The sequence below is a fragment of the Scyliorhinus torazame genome, chromosome 1, assembly GCF_047496885.1.
Source record: "Scyliorhinus torazame isolate Kashiwa2021f chromosome 1, sScyTor2.1, whole genome shotgun sequence".
NCBI lineage: Eukaryota > Metazoa > Chordata > Chondrichthyes > Carcharhiniformes > Scyliorhinidae > Scyliorhinus > Scyliorhinus torazame.
The window spans coordinates 147443856-147463417 of NC_092707.1; the positions used below are offsets into that span (position 1 = coordinate 147443856).

The 19562-nt window shown below is 49.1% G+C and overlaps 1 long non-coding RNA gene across 1 annotated transcript in view; it reads left to right on the forward strand.

Annotated features, from left to right (window-relative positions):
- Positions 1-2915: 2915 nt before the first annotated feature.
- Positions 2916-19562, forward strand: part of LOC140414536 (uncharacterized) — a 28741-nt gene continuing 12094 nt past the window's right edge. Inside the window, exon 1 of the long non-coding RNA XR_011943685.1 lies at positions 2916-3019. This is a non-coding gene — a long non-coding RNA (uncharacterized lncRNA). The remainder of the gene's footprint in view (positions 3020-19562) is intronic.

Below are 19562 nucleotides of genomic sequence, written 5' to 3' on the forward strand. Positions count from 1 at the left end.
AGGAGGCCATTCAGCCCATTGAGTCTGCAATGGCCCTTGGAAAGAGCACCCTATTTGAGCCCACGCCTCCATCCTATCCCTGTAGCCCCACCTAACCTTTTGGACAGTAAGGGCCAATTTATCATGGCCAATCCACCTAATCTGGACTGTGGGAGGAAACCCACGCAGACACGGGGAGGAAGTGCAAACTCCACACACTCCAGGCTGGAATTGAACCTGGGTCCCTGGAGCTGTGAAGCAGCGGTGCAGGAGTACAATACAATCAGTTGTGTTTTTGGGACATGAATTATCACGCCCAGAGACTAGGGGCAGCTGCATGTGGCACCACCATGCCAACCTCTGGATTGTGTACATCCATCCCGGGGGCAACTCTAGTCCCTGCTTTTCTGTCCCACTGAGGCCTCTGGCTGTGCCACTGAAGGCAATTGCTAATAGGGAATTGGTAATCATGGTTAAGTGAGCATTTCACAACCCAAAGGAATTCCCATGGTGGGTGGTCCATGTAGCATGTGGGATTCATTGCCTCGGATTCCAATCACACCTTGATGCATAGACACTGCGGGAGGCAACACCAGACACGCAGGAGCCAATAACTGAACACCCACGGGATGGGACCATTGCTGATTTTCTCCTTGGTTCAATTGCTCTGTTTTATTACCTTTGCTCTCGAGTCGCCAGGTATCTTTATGATACCGGCGAGAGGTTCAAGTCCGAGTAATGATCAATAACCCAATACACCGATTAGTAAGATTTAAATCAAAGCACATTTATTATACACAGTAATCGCTACTCGTGCACGAATTCTACATCTAAGCTACTTCTACAACTAACAGGCATATACTTAACTTCGGACTGGCCCACCAGGTCAGGGAACAACTGGCCTTTCGTTTGGGTTCTGAGTCTGCGGGATTCGAAGTTGGTATGGATTGGTGGCTAGGAGTGCCTATCTTGTAGCGAGCGTTGAATTAAGACTTAACGTCAGTCGACGATCACTGCACCGGTCACAGTCAATGTTGGTTCGTGTTGCTGGGTGACCCGGGTTGGAAGAAGAGAGCTGAAGAGCTGCTGAAGAGAGCGATTTGAACTTGGGGCTCAACTCTTAAAGTCCCCAGGGGCTTCCCGCCTTTCGGGGCGGACCCTGTACCTGGTCCCAAGTGATTGGACTTTGTCCCAATCGCTTGGTTCGATTTTCTCCAATACTGGAGCGGTTCCCTGATCGATGGGCGGTCTTGAGGTGCTTGTTCACCTCCTTTGTGTTGGCTCCTGCTGGCGCCGAGGAGTCTGGCTTTGCTTTGTGTGTCCAAAATGTTACTTATTGTTCCCGGGGATTGCTCATCAGTATGCAGTTGGCTGCTACTTTGTTATGCCGATGGTCGCTGGTATCGATGGCTGGCCTTTGCAGAGGTAAATACACAGCAAACCTGCAGCTGCTGGTTTCTGTCTATGTTGGCTGACTTTCCCATCAGCCTTTGCCGTCCGCCATTTTAAATCGGGAGCTGGCCAATTTAGATGGCTACAGGACCCAGCTCTGGGAACATGTCCACTGCTGGAGGGTGGGTGAGTGCTACAGGGAGGGGGCGATGTCTGGAGATATGGGCCAAGGGTTCGGAGGTCGGACCACACTGCAGAAGAAAGTGACAGGTGTCATATTGCTTGTGGTCAAGCGTTTTTAATTTGTCCAACAATGCCCCACTCACCTGATGGTGCTACCCCACTCTCCACAATCCCCTACCTACCCTTCCACGCTGCCCTCAGTGATCCTCAATGTGCTTAACTTTCCTTGCTCTACCGCTACATCTCGGTGTGTTCCTGGGAGGTACATCTGAGATGGAGGCAGCCAGCTGCTTACCATGTCCCATGTCCTTCAATGGCGCTGGCAAGTGTCCTCTGGGGCCGGAGGACCCCGGTGCACTTGTTGGTGGCACATCCCATGTGCTGACTTCGAGACTCGGCCTCACCAGAGGGGTGGAACTCGGGGGAGCTGTTGGCCACCATTCCCACTCCATGGGACAGGTCCAGGTTAGCACCAGCACCCTTTCTTCTCGCTCAGAGCCTATAGGACCCCGGGGTTCACCTCAGGATGGTGGGGCAGCTGGTTCGAGCCCTGGCTGCCCCTCCATCATCTGGCTCTGCCAGCCTTGGTGGCTCCCCGATGTCTATACCATCGTGACAACGCACTCGGTGATGCTCCTCAGTGACTGGGGCATGCTCTGCAGCACCTCGGCCATTCACATCTGAGAGCGGGACATGTCCTGCAGAACCTCATCAAGGTCAGCCTGGTATCCGTTCACATCTCCCAACAATTTGGACATTCTGCTGAGGCCTTCAGTCGTGGTCATCTCCACTAATAGTGCTGATGTCGTACACCAGTCAGAGGGGAGTGAAGGGAGGGTTGGGGCTGCATGGAGGGTTGGCGGGGTGGATGCTCGCGTATGGGCAGAAAGGTCTTTTTGGGGGGAGCTCACGACCGTTGCAACCTTGTCCCAGGTGGTGCTAGTTGCCCTTTGGCTCACCTTCTGGGACTCTCGGCGGAACAGGACATCCCTCCTGGCCTCCACCCCATTGAGGAGCCTCCCCAGGTCTGCATCCCTAAATCCTGGGGCCGGTTATCTCGGCCATGGATGCGAGCTGAGTGGGGCTGGCTTGGCAAGTGCTGTTAAGCGCTGCTCGACCTTGTTAGGGTAGGGTAGGGTAGGGGGGGGGGGGGGGCTGGAGAGCCTTCCTTTGCAGCGAGAAGTTCGTTAGGCCTCATTAAGTGGACCAATTAACGTTGTGTAGATCCGAGCACCAAGAAGCTCACTCGCCACCACACTTAGAAATCTCCGAAGAATCGCTCATACTCCTGAGTAGCAGTGACTCAGATCCTGGAGTGCCTGTGTCCAGTCGCCAAGCCGCACCAATTAATACTGATCAGTGGGCGGGGCTGGCACAGTGCTGGGTGTGTGTGGAGCAAACCCGGCATTTAAGCTCATTCTCCACCTCGTGTGTTCCCGGCCAGGGAGCTGATGCCCGGCTCTCGGTAAGTGATGGCTTCGCTCGTCCTGTCAGGTTGTGCGGGGCTTTTACGGGGCTGTTCAGCGGATCGAGTCACTGAGGAAAGTTGAGAGACACAAATCCCGCCTGGGAAACCGAGGGCGATTCTGCATTCTATCAGAGGCAAATGAGAATATGTTTTCTCTTCCCCCCCCCCCCCCCCAAAAAAAAAAGAAAGGACAACTTGAGCGGTTAGTATCCAGCCTGTGTAACGCCGTGCATGCTGTGTATTGCAAAGCAAATTAATACACATTCTTGAGTCGTGTAATGTGCATTTTATAAAGAGCCGTGAATGGAAATAACTCCTAAACGGCCAGATTCTTAAAGAGGCGGAACTTGTGTCTAAACACAAGTTTAGGAAGATCATGCGTTTGTATATCGCCAAACCACAGCCTCCGGGTGTTCCAAATGGGTTCACGACCAATGAGTTATTGAGCTAAATTCTTCCTGCACCAAGGAACCGCCATGAGTCCTTGCCTGGGCTCTACCCTCGGGGATAGACACGGCCTGGGCTGTGGAAGGGTTAAGAACTTGTTTTCTGTTCTCCATTCCTTTTAGTTCCCTGTCAGAATTGGTTCTGAGTGCAGAGGATCGCGTTTCCGATTGACAGTCGATGATTGCAGTCTGGGTGAATGGCCCAGTCAGGGGAGAACTCCAAACTGGTGAACAGCTTCACAAACCCAACACTGGAACTGCAGCTTCCCCTGCTCGGAAAGCAACAACTTTCATTTATATGGCGTCTTGAATATGGGAAAACGGTGCTGAGGTGCTGAACTAAAGTCACAATCAAATAGATTAATGGCAAAAGAGACATTTGGTGGCGAATCGGGCTGATTGATGTGGGTTTAAGGAGCTTTTTAAAAGAGGAAAGACACACTGTTAGTGAGGGGTTTCTCTGCCTTGGACCCAGGCAACATTGACGGAGAGAAGAAAGTTGGGGATCTACGAGAGGCCAGTGTCAAAGGAACGGAGATTTCAGGAAAAGTTATATGTCTGGAGGAAGTCACGGAGTTAGAGTGTAACAGGAGAGGCGAGTAGGGCCGGAGGATGGACTCCATCCGCTGTGGGCTAATCACTGCGGGACACAGTCCCTGCCAACAGAAGGTCTACAGAAGGGGGGTGCCATGGCCTGGGACTCCTAAAATAGGAGCTGAAGCCCTGGGTGAGGGTGGCGGCCGAGCCCTGGGTGAGGGTGGCGGCCGAGCCCTGGGTGAGGGTGGCGGCCGAGCCCTGGGTGAGGGTGGCGGCCGAGCCCTGGGTGAGGGTGGCGGCCGAGCCCTGGGTGAGGGTGGAGGAGAAGGACCCACGAGAGGTCTTGTGAAGAGGGGGAACAAACAGGACTCGAGCTGGGGCAGCACAAGCCTGGTGAATCACTACGTTAAGGAGCTAAGGCCCCAAATGGGACGGAGATCTGAAGCATCAGCAGTAAATATTCACTGTAAATTGTTTTGAGTTAAGCTTTCCCTTGAAGGTTTATACGGGTTTGATGCTGGTGTAACAAGATAACCTTATTATTTTACTTTCATGCTGTCCAAATTCTTCAATCCCACATTATATCTTGATGTCAGAAGTAGGAATCCACAGCACACTCATTAGGTCATGGCAGGCAAGATTGAATGGCGCCTGGACGAGATGGAGCAAATGGTGGAAGAGTTGAAACTGGTGATGTCCATGAGGGAGGCCAAAGATGCTCCACCGCTGTTGGAGGCTCAGGCATTGGCAGAGGAAACTGAAGCTCCAGGCAAAAACCAGGCAGAGGCTCTCTTGACTCTGCGAAGGATGAACAGTGTACCCCTGGTTGGATATTTTACCTTTCAGTGGGTAGGAAGTGAGATTGGAGAGAAAATGTTGGAAAATCTCAGCAGGTCTGGCAGCATCTGTAGGGAGAGAAAAGAGCTAACGTTTCGAGTCCGATGACTCTTTGTCAAAGCTCAGATTTGTCAAACGTCAATGAGACCGATATGGGGAAGACCAGAACCACCCAACGAGCTACTGGCTAAAGACTGGATCGAGAATGTGGAGTTGGTCATGGCTTCCAACGGCCTCAATGAGAATGAGCAGGTGGCATCTGTGATGAAATATCCGTGCGGGAAAAGTCCATCAGGAAATATTGGGAAGAGTTACAGGTATTCAGATAAATCCATAGCAGATGTTTGACATCTTGAAGCAGATTTTTAGGAATAGTAGATGCCTGTCGCAGCTGCTACAGACATTTTATGTAGACAAGAAAGTTGAGGGAGAGGACCTGGTCTCCTTGGAGCTGGTGAAGTTATTCGACTGTATTGTTGTCCTTGTTCCATGCCTAAAATTGACCAGAGAGGCCTTGATGAAGTGGTGAGGGATGGAACTGTCTGGATGAAAATGAGGTGGCCTAATATTGAGAAAATTCCATTATCTCGAGACGCGCAGGACAAAATCATCTGGATCTTGAGGAAAAATGGGACTTCTAAGATGAGGAAAGAAGCCACCTTCAGGGAGGTGATTGGTGCAGATGGGTTGTAGATCGTAGGCTGAGGCGGCCAGGGGAGGAAATTGCTGCACTAGTGCAAATTCAGTCCTTGATGTCCTATCTCCATGGCAAGCTTGATGGTCAATTCCACCCAAGAGATCATCCAAAGAGGTGCTGGAATTGTAACAGGGCTGGACACTTCAAATGGGATCGCGCTCAACAACCACAGCCACCATGGCTGTCGGGTATGGAGACCCCATGCAATGTAATGGCCAACCCTGCCCAACAGATATTAATCTAGTTGGGCCTTCCACTGAAAGCCAAGTGGATGGCAAGGTTTTCTAACCTAATTTCGAAGATGAACATCAGCGAGTTGGAGGAGTTCCAGAGGAGACCATTTGTTTCTACTCTCTCCAAGTGTGGGATACTTTCAGTAAGGATGATGATCATGACACTGGATATTGTGATCTGCTGATCCACAGGATTATAATGACAGTAGAGTGCTCAGTGAGGATTCCGCATCACTGTATTGCCCATCATCACTGGGAGGTACCCGCAGAATTCTCTGGAATTGGGTGTTCCAGGAATCGTTGACGCCACGTGAGGATAAAGGTGGGCAACAGAGGATCTATGTTGATTATTGGGCACAATGTAAAGGCTCCAAGATGCTTACCTCTACCTAGTATTGAGGAAGCATTACAAGTCCTTCAAAAGTGCAAATTATTTCTGCAGTCCTGATTTGACCCACAGTTATAACCAACTACCCATTGCTAAAAAGACATTGAAATTATGGCAATCAGAATGGGAACTGCCGCACTCCACAAATATACAAAAATGCCATTTGGGCTTTGTATTGTTCCAGCCCTCTTCATGCCTGTGGTTGAGGCTTTTGAATTTTTTTTTACTGTACCCAATTATTTTCTTTTTCCAATTTAGCATGGTCAATTGACCTACCCTGCACATCTTTTTGGGTTGTGGGGACGAGATCCACACAGACACGGGGAGAATGTGCAAACTCCACACGGACAGTGACCTGGGGCCGGGATTGAACCCGGGTCCTCGGCACCGTGAGACAACAGTGCCAACCACAGTGCCGCCCCTGATTGATGAGGCTTTTGACAACCTTCATTTTCAGTCTATCCTTTTATATCCTCCTATTTAGTTTGATGTTTCAGGACACCCTTAAAAGACTTGACACCGTCTTAGCCTGCTTGTCTTAATTTGAAATGGAAATGCCAACTTTTCCAGACAAAGTGTGGTATCTAGGACACTTCTTCACCAGGAAAGGCATCACTCCTGATAATGAGAAAATCTAAGTGGTACAGGAGTGGCCCAAGTCTAAGACTGGCAGGGAACTGCATGGGTTTCTTGATATGGTTGACTACTATAGAAGGTTTGTGCAAGGCTATGCAGTCTGCCACCCTGCTCCACACGAGAATGACCAGGTATCAGGGGAGAAAGGACACACTAGACCTGATACTTTACGAACCATCACAGGATGTTGAACCCCAGTGCGTGAAGACTCCTTTTGTGCTCTCTAGGTTAAGCTGATGTTATCACTTGTTCTTGGCTACCCGAATTTCCATCTCCATTCATATTGGAAACCAACACCAGTTTCCTTGGCCAGGAATGGTTCTATCACGGGTCCAAAGGTAGAAAAGTGCAGTTGTCACTTAGCCAGTTGGAGCCTCAAGCCCAATGAGAGGAATATGCGAAATTATTCCAGTACAAGATAGAGCTGATATCTTTGAGATGGGCTATTTCCCAGAAGTTGAGATATTCGGATTGGTACGAAGTTTGAAGTATTTACAGACCCGCTCACCTACTTTCGAATCTCTGCCAAACCTGGAGCAACAGAAACCAATGGGTCACCAGCTTGGCTCAGTTCCGATTCTAAATCAAGTACAGGTCAGGTAAAAATAATATGAATGCCGATGCCCTTTCTGATCATGGCAGTGACCCACCCTTGCCAGGGTAGATGAGGTTGTGTCTGATCCTGTGCCTATGCCTGGAGCCAAAGGCAGCATTCTAACCCTGATTCCTCATGATATCCAGGCTACGATTCAGCAACATGTCATAGATGCACTTTTGTTTGAGATCCAAAACAGGTTTAACCATGGTCTTACTTCTTGCCATCCATCTCCAAAGTGTGCTTTGTGCAGATTCAGCTGGTCAATGCAGCTATTGTATATTCAGCACTACTAGGAAGCCCAACCCTGTACCATCTAATGAGGGAGGCCTATCAAGGAGGGAAACCGTTGAGGTGCTGGAAGAGGATCAGGGAGGAGGATGGAGTTTTCTTCTGGTTGGTTCATGATAACGGAAGCCTGCCAGTCATGAGCACCAACTGGTGACAGCGGTTCATGATTAGGCAGGACACCTGGCATCGGAAAAAATAACTGGGCAGAGGACAGCTTAAGAAAATGGTTCACAGAGGGGAGTTGTTTTAGGCCAGAAGTCTGGCCGATTGAAGTGTGTGCCACAGCTCTAGCAATGCGGACTCCAACAATGACCAAGGAATCCTGGAGTGGCCTTCGTGTTGTGAATCTAGGGATTTATATGGTGTGAGAAGACCTTCTCCGGTACTGGAAGAGGACACCAAGATGACCAGCGGTGAAGCTGCAGCTGAAGCGACAAGTGTTGCTGATCATATGATCCTGGGAGACATGACGGATCTGGGTCGCTAAGTGGCTGATTCAGTCCAAAGCCTGGATCCCATTGCAAGTGCCAATACAAATGAGGGACTGAGAAGGTCATCTCGACTGAATGCCAGATATCATTCCAACTTTTCCCCGATCAGTGCTGCACAAAGGAATTGCTGCTGTGGAATATGCTAGATATTGCAGCTCAGTTGAACCTGCTGATTATGTGATTGCTTAGCAACCAGTTACCAGGTGATGAGCTTTGTTTTTGGGGTGGCAACGCACATGCGGGCAAGTGTGTAGTAGGAGAGGTGAGTGGGCAATTTGTGTCCCAACTTCAAGCTTCTGACTTCGGAGCATGGGGAACCAGGGCCCAGCCAGTAGAGGACCTCAGCCTGGGAGGATGCCAGGCCAGGAGACCCAGTCAGCCTGGGGCTCCACCCCGAGCAGAAGTAGAAGTCCAAACGAAGCTGAGGGTGAAGTCTCAGCCTGTAGTGTGATTAAAGAAAGGTGAGGCCTAAGCCCAGAGTGCGGGCTGGATGAAAAGGAGGCCACCAGAGGGCTTGCGAAAAGGGAGGAGCAGCAGGAGCTGGATTATCAGAACCAGCCTGGTGAGTCATTGCAATTTGGAGCCAAGACCATTGGAAGAGAGATCTGCAGCGTCAGTGGTGAATATTCTCCGTAAGTACTTCATTTAACCTTCATGCAGTCTATATGCTTAAATCCCACATTACAGGAGGGCAAAAGCGTCTAAGCAGAATGAGACTTTTACATTTGGGAGGTGTTGATGGACTGGGACTCAATAGGTACAATGTACAGGGTGCTGGTGGGTGATGGGACCGGGTGCAAATTAGAATACGGCCAGCAGAGGTTTGGACGTAGACGATGGGAGGCCAGCAAGGAGAACATTGGAATAATCAAGTCTGGAGGTAAACAGTAGGATGGATAAGAGGTTCAGTAGCAAATGGGCCAGGATGAAGGCATTGTGCACACTGCCCAGGTTTCTAGCACAGAGGTGGATTATGTGCAGCTAATGGTCACACACCAACTGCACGGTCATCGAGTGGAACCGCTTTTGGTTGGTATAGAGCGGCCTGTCATCTGCAAGTGCTCGTAGGGGGACATGCATCCCGTCGATCACCCCCTGGACCTGGGGCATCCCGTCGATGGTGGCGGACCCTGCTGCCCGGGCATCCTGGTGGGCTCGGTCCCCATTGAAATAGATGTATTGATCCACCTGGGCAAACAAGGCCTCTGTGGGAGCAGAAGCAACTATGCACTGAGGCCTGTGAGATCCCGGACAGATCCCCACTCAGCGCCTGGAAGGACCCCGTCGCGTAAAGGTTCAGGGCGACCGTCACCTTTTTAAAAATAAAAAATAAAAATTTAGAGTACCCGATTATTTTTTTTGTCCAGTTAAGGGGCAATTTAGCGTGGCCAATACACCTAACCTGCACGTCTTTGGGTTGTGGGGATGAAACCTAAGCAGACACGGGGAGAATGTGCAAACTCCACACGGACAGTGACCCAAGGCCGGGATTCGAACCCGGGTCCTCAGCGCCGTAGTCCCAGTGCTAACTATTGCGCCATGTGCTGCCCTGGGTGAACATCACATTGACAGCCACTGGGACCAGGTGTCCTCTCCTATTCCCCCACGGTGCCATCATCTGGCAGATATGAAAATCGCTTATTGTCACAAGTAGGCTTCAAATGAAGTTACTTTAAAAAGCCCCTAGTCGCCACATTCCGGGGCCTGTTCAGGGAGGCTGGTACGGGATTTGAACCGTGCTGCCTCTCTGCTCTGCCGGAGTCTTCGACAGCATGCCCGGTCTGGCAGGTCCTCTAATGACAAGCGGTGCCTGTACACACGAGGCCTCATGCGGCGCCTCCTTGGCAGCTCCTCCTCCTCATCCTCTTGGGTGGCTCGCTCTCCATCCTGAACACTTGCTGCACGCACCACTGCTGCACGCTCTGCTGCTGCAGCTTCCTCCTCGAGCATCCCCCAGGGCTGCGGCGACCAGCTGGAAGGCCACCGCTGCTGGTTGTATTCCAATATCCACTGTCTGCAGGGGGTGAAAGATCAAAATGTTAGCGTGGTGCCCCTGTGCCCAACGAATTCCACCAGGCTACATGGTGGCCCCGGTTGGCAATGTGGGATCCGCCCCTGCATGTCTTTCCCCCCCGTCAGAACCGATTCTCCGCCCAATCGCCTTTCCCGATTTCGGCGTCGGCCAATGGAGAATGCAGCACGTGGTATTTGAGGATTGGCACAGGCACAGGGTTGGCACAGGCCAATGCCCAAATGCCAATTTCCTGTTTGGTCAACTGAAGAACGTGGAAATTTATTTCGGATTTTTTTTATTGATTCCTTGTCAAAACATCTGACAGCCTTTCACGAACAATGAATTGTTTGAGATGCAGTCACCTCTTATGCTCTTGGCCACAACTGTCATTTTGTATACAGTGTTCGTTTCACTGGCGCCTGTGAGACAGTCGGTTAATCTGTTTGTTTGATGGCTTTGGATGAGTGGGGAATGCTGTACCAGTTACCAGGAGATCTCCCTGTTCATAGATTCTTTTACATCCCCAGGGTAAGCAGACTGGGGGCTGGCGAAGGATTCCATATTTCTGTACTCTTGTATCACAACATAATAACGGACTCTTTGGCCTATTTTAATTTATTCATCCAGAGAGATCCCGACACCCATCTCCTTCCCCCATCTCCTTCTGTTTCTTTAAAGGTTTCCGGGTTTTGGCTCCCCTTTTTCGGGGATTTTATTCCTTCTTAAAAAGGGCCGATGAAAGAGACTTTAGGGGTCAGGAACGTGAATCTTTAGAACTGTAAGGACAGTTAAAGCTGTTAAAAAGCAATATCAAATTACGGGATTTTATAAATCGAGACATGAAGTATAATAGAAAAGAGGCAACTTTAAACTTGCATTGATGCTTGATTATGCTGCTGCAGAAATATTGTCCAGTTTTGGAAGCTTTGCTTAAGAAAGGATGTCAATGCCATGGAGAATGTGGAAGCGATTCACTAAAATTATCCCGGGGTGAGGAGAGAGGAGATAAATTTGGATTCTTTTCATTTGGAGCAGAGAAGGTTTAAAAGGAACTTGCATTTGTGTAGCCCCTTTCACAGAATGCGCAAAGTGTATAATAAGGCTCTTGAGCATCCAGCATTGTGATGTGGAAATGTATCCTGAGGCCCCAGATGTTTGGTAAGAGTTTTGATTTCTTTTTGATAAGCTAAATTAGAAAATATGATTTCTAATGGTGAGTGAGTTGATAATTAGGTGACAGCTCAAAATCATCATGCAATTTAAAGAGAGGATAGAACAATATATTTATGTAGTAGTTTATCGGGACCTGTCATATCAGATTGGTGATAGACATTGGGGGGGGGGGGGGTCACTGTTTAAAAAGAAGGGTCACCTATTTAAAACGGCGTTGAGGCAAAATGTTTTCACTCAGAGGGTGGTGAGTCCTTTAGACTCTCTTCCTGCAGAGATATTTTTAAGGCCGAGGTGGCTAGTTTCTTGATAAGCAAGATGGTGAAGGGTTATTGGGTGCAGGCAGAGTGTAGATTTGAGATTACTGTCAGATCAGACATCATCTTGTTGTAGCAGAGCTGGCTCAAGGGGCTGAATGGCTCCTTGTTATGTGGCAGGAACAAAATCTGTACCAGTTGCAAAAACGAAAATGAGTAGATATTTTGAAAATAACATTTTAGAGAGGTCTGGGAAAAGGACTGAGGGATTTTACTAATTTGATAAAGTGTGATACAACGATGATGAGTCAAATGGCCTCCTCCTGAGGCGTGAAATTTTAGATTATCATCTTCCCCTCAAGGCTGTGAATTTTATGCATTCTTTGACATTAGTCTTCATAAAGGACCCTGTGACATGTCCTGGAGTGAGACGAGCTGAATAGCCTCACCTTGTTTCTCTTGTTGAATGATCTCTTGATGAATGCAAGGGGTTGCTCCACATCTGCAATTTCCCATATGCTGTATTTGTACTAAGCAAGGAGGTATTGAGGGACCAGACAGTAACACAATCAGTGACAGTTCATTATGCCATGCAAATGGGAATTTGGTGAGCTTGGGAATTTTAAATATTAATAGCTTTCTAAAGTTTAGCCGAGCTTGTATTAAGCCTGGACATGACAGTCTACATTCTGGGACCTTAAAATAAATAGCTGGTTGTAATCTTTCAAAATTCCCTCGATTTGGAAAGGTTCCAGAGGATTGGAAAACCACAAAAGTAATATGAAAAGAGAGACTGAAAGCAGGAAACTAGGCTCATTGGCCTAATATCTGTTATTGAGAAAATGCTAGAATCCACTATTAAAGTACTGGTAGCTGCACATTTAGTCAATCATAATGCAATCAGGCAGAGTCGATGGTTTTGAGAAAGGTAGATTGTGTTTGACATTTATTTAGAACGTGGATGAAGGGGAACCAGTAAATGTAGTGTATTTGGATCTCCAAAAGGCATTTGAGAAGATGCCACATAAAAGGTTACTATACACATCAGCCCATATGGTGTTGGGAGTGATATATTAGTATGTATAGAAGGCTGGCTAACTAACAGGAATAAATGGGTAATTTTCAGGTTGACAAAGTGCAGCTAGTGGAGACAAACAGGAATCCGTACTGGGGCCTCAATTATTTACAATCTACATTCAATGACTTGAATGAAGGGACCAACTGTATTGTAGCCTTAGCGTGACCACACCTAGAGTATCATGTGTAGTTTTGGTCAAAGGAGAGATATACTTGCATTGTAAGCAGTTCAGAGAAAGTACTGCAATTCCTGGGATGAAGGGGTTGTCTTATGATGAAAGGATGAACCAGGGGGGCACGGTGGCAAAGTGGTTAGCACTGCTGCCTCAAGGCGCCGAGGTCCCGGGTTCAATCCCGGCCCTGGGTCACTGTCAGTGTGGAGTTTGCACATTCTTCCCGTGTCTGCGTAGGTCTCACTCCCACATCCCAAAGATGTGCAGATAGGTGGATTGGCCGCGCTAAATTCATCCTTAATTGGGGAAAAAAAAGAATTGGGTACTCTAAATTTATTTTTTATAAAGGTCGAACCAAACTCTTGGAGCGTAGAAGAATCAGAAGTGATCCTACAGAAGCATGGAAGATCCTACGGGGACTTTAGATAGTAGATGCGGAGAGTTTTCCCCTTGCAGGAAAATCTGGAACTAAGCCCATAATTTCAAAATAAGGGGTGTCCCATTTGAGATGGCGATTGAGGAGGAGTTTATTCTCTGAGGTCGTTGGTGTTTGGATTTTCTCCCCCCGTGAGGAGTGGAAGCTAGGTCATTGAATGTATTTAAAGTTGAATTAGACAAAAGTTGATTGACAAGGGAGTCGAAGGTTATGAGGGGCAGGCAGGAAAGTGAAGGTAAGGCTACATCAGGTCAGCCATGGTCATACTGACTTGTGGAGCAGGCCCGAGGGGCCAAATGAACCTGTTTCTTATGATCTTATGTACTGAGGAGGCCAGTGAAGCAGCTTCTCACGGTCACTGGCACTCGGGGGCCCCTCCCAGAAACTACATCAGAGTCGCTTTGGCAGAGTTCCTTGGTGATTGTCAACTGTGATGGGGCTGAGGTCAGGCCCCTGCTCCCTTCATTTGAATTTTGCATTATCCCAGGTCAGAGTTGGTGTAGCTCTGGAGAACTGTGGACATGTCCCCACAGAGCAACTGCCACCCCACCATCCACTCAAACATACAATCAAGATGTTGCTCCATTTTAAATGCATCTGTGTCTCCGTGCCCTGAATTTGAATTGATTTAATCCAGTACAAGTTGGACCATCGCTGATGGAATCAACCGCTGCTTTGTTTGTGTCCAAACTAAAAACGGGGGGGGGGGGGGGCAGGAATGAGGGCTGAAACCTGGAGGAGAGCTCGGTGGGGCTGAATGCTAGTCATTGGCGAGTACGTGCTGGTATCTGCCAATAACTTGCAGTCTGTGGGACGGGGTGAGTGCTGAGAAGACTGAGGGGGCGGGGATGAGTGTTGTTACCTGAGAACGAGGGTTGGGGGGGGGGGGGGGGGGGGGAGGGGGGCAAGGATGAATGCTGGTAACAGGAATAGCAGTGGGGGTGAGTGCTGTTAACTAAGGGAATGTTACAGATGGGAGGGATAGATCCGTGAAGGTTTGGACGACCAAGATCAAAGGAGTTTTCTTTTTTTCTCCCAAGTGTACTCCCGGATCGATTTTTTTCGTTTTGGACAGTGCTTTTCTGGCGGGGGTGGTAAGTTGTTTCAGATCCTGCCCCACACTGGGTGGATTTACGGGTGAACAAAGAGGGGGGCCAGCACCCGCACTGAAGATTGGATGTAGGATTATTAGCGGATGAGGAGTTGTGTGCGGGTGAGGGAGGCCATCTAGAATTATGTGGAGATAAATGACACCGGGGAGGTTTCGGCAGCAATGGTATGGAAGGCACTGAAGGCAGTCGTGAGGGGGGAGTTTATTTTGATAAGGGCTCATAGGGAGAAGGTAGAGCGGGTAGAGATGGATAGGCTGTTTAGGGAGATTGTCCAGAAGGTACTTGGAAGCCCCGGAGGCGGGATTGTTGGAGGAGCGACAGAAGCTGCAGATGGAGTTTGGTCTGTTATCCACAGGGAAGGGCAGTTGAGGAAGGTGAGAGGGGCGGTGTATGAATATGGGGAGAAGGCCAGTAGGATGCTAGCAAACGAGCTCAGGAAACGGGAGGTGGCCAGGGAGAAAGGACGAATGAAGGTTAGAGAGGGGAACACGGTCTTGGACCCAGCGGGGGTGAACGGGGTGTTCAAGGAATTTTACAGTCAGCTGTATGAGTCGGAGCCCCTAGCTGGGATGGAGGGGATGAGGCAATTCTTGGAGGGATTGGACTTTCCGAAGGTGGAGGAAGGATTGGTGGAGGGGCTGGGAACCCCGATTGGGATTGTGGAAGTAGTAGAGTGATCGGAGGCCATGCAATCGGGGCCCCGAGGCCGGATGGATACCCAGTGGAATTTTATCAGAAATGTTCTTGGGTGCTGGGCCCGCTGCTGGTGAGGGCATTTAATGAGGCTAGGGAGAGGAGTGTTCTTCCCTCAACAATGTCACAGGCTTCGATCTCATTGATTCTGAAGCGGGAGAAGGACCCAGAACAATGCGAGTCATACAGACCAATCTCCCTACTAAATGTTAACGCTAAATTCATAGATTATCATAGATTCATAGAATTTACAGTGCAGAAGGAGGCCATTTGGCCCATCGAGTCTGCACCGGCTCTTGGAAAGAGCACCCTACCCAAGGTCAACACCTACACCCTATCCCCATAACCCAGTAACCCCAACCAACACTAAGGGCAATTTATAGAACATAGAACAATACAGCGCAGTACAGGCCCTTCGGCCCACGATGTTGCACCGAAACAAAAGCCATCTAACCTACACTATGCCATTATCATCCATATGTTTATCCAATAAACTTTTAAATGCCCTCAATGTTGGCGAGTTCACTACTGTAGCAGGTAGGGCATTCCACGGCCTCACTACTCTTTGCGTAAAGAACCTACCTCTGACCTCTGTCCTATATCTATTACCCCTCAGTTTAAAGCTATGTCCCCTCGTGCCAGCCATATCCATCCGCGGGAGAAGGCTCTCACTGTCCACCCTATCCAACCCCCTGATCATTTTGTATGCCTCTATTAAGTCTCCTCTTAACCTTCTTCTCTCCAACGAAAACAACCTCAAGTCCATCAGCCTTTCCTCATAAGATTTTCCCTCCATACCAGGCAACATCCTGGTAAATCTCCTCTGCACCCGCTCCAAAGCCTCCACGTCCTTCCTATAATGCGGTGACCAGAACAGTACGCAATACTCCAAATGCGGCCGTACCAGAGTTCTGTACAGCTGCAACATGACCTCCCGACTCCGGAACTCAATCCCTCTACCAATAAAGGCCAACACTCCATAGGCCTTCTTCACAACCCTATCAACCTGGGTGGCAACTTTCAGGGATCTATGTACATGGACACCTAGATCCCTCTGCTCATCCACACTTTCAAGAACTTTACCATTAGCCAAATATTCCGCATTCCTGTTATTCCTTCCAAAGTGAATCACCTCACACTTCTCTACATTAAACTCCATTTGCCACCTCTCAGCCCAGCTCTGCAGCTTATCTATATCCCTCTGTAACCTGCTACATCCTTCCACACTATCGACAACACCACCGACTTTAGTATCGTCTGCAAATTTACTCACCCACCCTTCTGCGCCTTCCTCTAGGTCATTGATAAAAATGACAAACAGCAACGGCCCCAGAACAGATCCTTGTGGTACTCCACTTGTGACTGTACTCCATTCTGAACATTTCCCATCAACCACCACCCTCTGTCTTCTTTCAGCTAGCCACTTTCTGATCCACATCTCTAAATCACCCTCAATCCCCAGCCTCCATATTTTTTGCAATAGCCTACCATGGGGAACCTTATCAAACGCTTTGCTGAAATCCATATACACCACATCAACTGCTCTACCCTCGTCTACCTGTTCAGTCACCTTCTCAAAGAACTCAATAAGGTTTGTGAGGCATGGCCTACCCTTCACAAAGCCATGCTGACTATCCCTGATCATATTATTCCTATCTAGATGATTATAAATCTTGTCTCTTATAATCCCCTCGAAGACTTTACCCACTACAGACGTGAGGCTCACCGGTCTATAGTTGCCGGGGTTGTCTCTGCTCCCCCTTTTGAACAAAGGGACCACATTTGCTGTCCTCCAGTCCTCTGGCACTATTCCTGTAGCCAATGATGACATAAAAATCAAAGCCAAAGGTCCAGCAATCTCTTCCCTGGCCTCCCAGAGAATCCTAGGATAAATCCCATCAGGTCCCGGGGACTTATCTATTTTCAGCCTGTCCAGAATTGCCAACACCTCTTCCCTACGTACCTCAATGCCATCTATTCTATTAGCCTGGGGCTCAGCATTCTCCTCCACAACATTATCTTTTTCCTGAGTGAATACTGACGAACAATATTCATTTAGTATCTCGCCTATCTCTTCAGACTCCACACACAATTTCCCATCCCTGTCCTTGACTGGTCCTACTCTTTCCCTAGTCATTCGCTTATTCCTGACATACCTATAGAAAGCTTTTGGGTTTTCCTTGATCCTTCCTGCCAAATACTTCTCATGTCCCCTCCTTGCTCGTCTTAGCTCTCTCTTTAGATCCTTCCTCGCTACCTTGTAACTATCCATCGCCCCAACCGAAACTTCACACTTCATCTTCACATAGGCCTCCTTCTTCCTCTTAACAAGAGATTCCACTTCCTTGGTAAACCACGGTTCCCTCGCTCGACGCCTTCCTCCCTGTCTGACCGGTACGTACTTATCAAGAACACGCAGTAGCTGATCCTTGAACAAGCCCCACTTATCCAGTGTGCCCAACACTTGCAGCCTACTTCTCCACCTTATCCCCCCCAAGTCACGTCTAATGGCATCATAATTGCCCTTCCCCCAGCTATAACTCTTGCCCTGCGGTGTATACTTATCCCTTTCCATCATTAACGTAAACGTCACCGAATTGTGGTCACTGTCCCCAAAGTGCTCTCCTACCTCCAAATCCAACACCTGGCCTGGTTCATTACCCAAAACCAAATCCAACGTGGCCTCGCCTCTTGTTGGCCTGTCAACATATTGTTTCAGGAAACCCTCCTGCACACACTGTACAAAAAAACGACCCATCTATTGTACTCGAACTATATCTTTTCCAGTCAATATTTGGAAAGTTAAAGTCTCCCATAATAACTACCCTGTTACTTTCGCTCATATCCAGAATCATCTTCACCATCCTTTCCTCTACATCCCTAGAACTATTAGGAGGCCTATAAAAAAACTCCCAACAGGGTGACCTCTCCTTTCCTGTTTCTAACTTCAGCCCATACTACCTCGGAAGAAGAGTCCCCATCTAGCATCCTCTCCGCCACCGTAATACTGCTCTTGACTAGCAGCGCCACACCTCCCCCTCTTTTGCCTCCTTCTCTGAGCTTACTAAAACACCTAAACCCCGGAACCTGCAACATCCATTCCTGTCCCTGCTCTATCCATGTCTCCGAAATGGCCACAACATCGAAGTCCCAGGTACCAACCCATGCTGCCAGTTCCCCTACCTTGTTTCGTATACTCCTGGCATTGAAGTAGACACACTTCAAACCACCTACCTGAACACTGGCCCCCTCCTGCGACGTCAAATCTGTGCTCCTGACCTCTATACTCTCATTCTCCCTTACCCTAAAACTACAATCCAGGTTCCCATGCCCCTGCTGCATTAGTTTAAACCCCCCCAAAGAGCACTAACAAATCTCCCCCCCAGGATATTTGTGCCCCTCGGGTTCAGATGTAGACCATCCTGTCTGTAGAGGTCCCACCTTCCCCAGAAAGAGCCCCAGTTATCCAGAAATCTGAATCCCTCCCGCCTGCACCATCCCTGTAGCCACGTGTTTAAATGCTCTCTCTCCCTATTCCTCATCTCACTATCACGTGGCACGGGCAACAACCCAGAGATAACAACTCTGTTTGTTCTAGTTCTGAGCTTCCATCCTAGCTCCCTGAAAGCCTGCCTGACATCCTTGTCCCCTTTCCTACCTATGTCGTTAGTGCCAATGTGGACCACGACTTGGGGCTGCTCCCCCTCCCCCCTAAGGACCCGGAAAACACGATCCGAGTTGCCTTTAGGACACAAGGCAATTTATCATGGCCAATCCACCTAACCTGCACATCTTTGGACTGTGGGAGGAAACCGGAGCACCCGGAGGAAACCCACGCACACACTGGGAGGATGTGCAGACTCCGCACAGACAGTGACCCAAGCCGGAATCGAACCTGGGACCCTGGAGCTGTGAAGCAAATTGTGCTATCCACAATGCTACCGTGCTGCCCCAAAATCTTGCTGGACAAGATTTTGGCCTCCAGGAGAGAGGATTGTTTTCGGGGGGTGATAGGGGAGGACCAGACGGGATTTGTCAAAGGAAGGCAGATATCGGCCAACGTTAGAAGGCTCTTAAATGTCATTATGATGCTCTCCGAGGGGAGGGTGTGGAGGATGTAGTTGCAATGGACGTGGAGAATGCCTTCGACTGGGTGGAGTGGGGGTATTTGGGGGGGGGTTTGGGTTTAGGCAGGGCTTTGTAGACTGGGTCCGGTTTTTGTACCAGGCACCAGTGGTAAGTGTGCAGACGAACTGAGTGAGCTCGGACTATTTCAGGCTGCACCGGGGAACAAGGCAGGGATGTCCACTCTACCCACTGTTGTTTGCCTTGGTGCCATTGGCGATGGCACTAAGAGCATCAAAGGACTGGAAGGGGCTAGTCCAGTGGGGGTGGAGCATAGGGTCTCGTTGTATGCAGACGACCTAATCCTATATATTTCTGACCCATTAGGGGGG